The following is a 2,500-nucleotide window of genomic DNA, read 5'->3' as shown; positions in this document are numbered from 1 at the left end:
GCTGAAACAAGCAATAGAGAGAAAATATAATTGTTAGAGGTACTTAGGGCATAGGGGTACTTAGTGAACCTCGTTTCAGAATTAATAAACAAGCAATTGGGTGAATGGGCGATATATCTGATGAAACAAGCAATTAGAGAGAAAATTTTCAGATGTCCTTAGGGTATAGGGTACTTATTGAACCGGAGGACAGTATGTTTGTATGTGTTATATATTTCTGCGTTTAGTTTCAGTTCGTGCTAGAAAAAATAATAATAAAAAGAAAAAAAATAAATTAATTAACTGTTGTAGAATAAGAAAAAAAAATCAGCTGGAATTGCAACACAAAACAAATAAATCAGCAGTTTATGCAAAAAATAAACAAATAAATAGGCTGTTATTGCAAAAAAGGACAAATATATCTGCCGTTACTGCAAAAAATAACAAAAAAAATCAGGTTATTGCAAAAAAAGGACAAATAAATCAGCTGGTATTGTAGCACAAGACAAATAAATATTATTGCAAAAAAAATGACAAAAAATCAGCTATTGCAAAACAAGGACAAATATAGCCGTTGCTGCAAAAAAAAAAAAAAAAAAAAAATCAGCTGTTATTGCAAAAAAGGACAAATAAATCAGCTGGTATTGCAGCACAAGACAAATAAATATTGCAAAAGGAGACAAACAAATAAGCCGTTATTGCAAAAAAGGACAAATATATCAGCTGGTATTCCAGCACGACAAACAAGTTGTTATTGCAAAAAGAAAACAAATCAGCCGTTATTGACAAAAAAAGACAAACAAACCAGCCATTATTGCAAAAAATAACCAAAAAATCATTGTTGCCAAAAAAAAAAAAAAAAGGAGAACGAGCTTAGAGCTTTAGCCGAGTAAGCCATTGGTTCCTGACGCGCCGTTAAGCCAGCCCCTCTTACCTGTCAGCTTGAGCAGGCCAAGCCACACCACCTATTATGACTGACAACCTGTAATCTGTGGGCAGCTTCCCAACAACACCTGCCCGCCTGTGCCACCTCCGCGGACCTGTCCTGTCGCCTTTGCCCTCAATTATTTATTTTTATTTATTTATTTTTATTATTATTGTTTATTTATTTATTTATTTATTTGAGTACCACGGTATAGAGGTTTTTAAAAGTATTTTTTTATTATTTATTTATTATTATTTATTTTAAGTATTCGTAAATTTTTATTTATTTATTATTATTTATTTGTTTGAATACCACGGTATAGAGGGGGGTTTTAAAGTTTTTTTTTGTTATTTATTTATTATTATTTATTTATTTGAGTACCACGGTATAGAGGGTTTTTTAAGTATTCGTTATTTTATTTTTTATTTGTTTCGTTTTTTTCGTATTTCTTAAGTATAATTATATAGGATGTGTTTTTCAAGTATGCGTTAATTTTTATATTTCATTTTTTTTTTTCTCTCTCTTTTTTTTATCACAGTATATAGGATGTGTTTTATTTCATTTGTTGATTCTTATCGTCCGTTTTATTTATGTTTATTTATAAACCTTTAAGCATTACATATAGAATGTTTTTTTTTTTTCGTGCTCGTTAATTTTTTATTTTTTAAGTACCACAGTATGTAGTTTTTCAAGTATTCGTTAATCATTATTTCTTTTTCTCTTTTTTTTCTCTACTTTTTTTTTTTTTTAAGTGCCACAGCATATATAATGTGGTTTTTCAAGTATTCGTTAATTGTTATCATTCATCTTTCGTTTTCTTCTTTAATACTGATTATGGCTCTAGATAAACGTTAATAACAATTGCACATTCCTTGGATATTTGATAGATAGGACAGGGTTGTGATTAAACATTATAAAAAAAAGTTCGTATTTTGGTCAACAATCACCATAAGTTTCCGTAAAAACACACACACACACACACACACACACACACACACACACACACACACACACACACACACACACACACACACACACACACACACACACACACACACGCACACACACACACACATACACACACACATACACACACACACACACACACACACACACACACACACACACACACACACACACACACACACACACACACACCACCACAGGACACAATAAAAATACACTTATCATCTTTCCTTCTTTATTTACAACACAATTAAAGCTTGTTCAGCGACTTGGGTTGTGTGGTACTAGAAAAAAATCCTCGATGCCACAACCAAACATACAAATAACTTAAAAAAAAACAGCAATTAATAAATTATTTTAAAAAATATACAAACACACACACTTACTCTAAAAAAAAGAGAGAGAAAATAAATAGCACAATAAGAGGAACTCAATTAGAGTAACAGAGGTAGAACCTGATTGAGCCCCTAAGTTTTAATTGGTAAAATTACCTGGTAAAGCCAACACCCAATTATATTAAATTTGAAGAAAAAAAAAATCTTTTCTATGTACAAATATATATGACTAGTACTTTCTTGGTGAAGAGAGGCTAAAAGTATTGGTTAGTGAACAGTGGTTTACAATTGTATT

The sequence above is a fragment of the Penaeus vannamei genome, chromosome 15, assembly GCF_042767895.1.
Source record: "Penaeus vannamei isolate JL-2024 chromosome 15, ASM4276789v1, whole genome shotgun sequence".
Taxonomy (NCBI): Eukaryota; Metazoa; Arthropoda; class Malacostraca; order Decapoda; family Penaeidae; genus Penaeus; species Penaeus vannamei.
Note: the sequence above shows the minus strand (reverse complement) of the source record.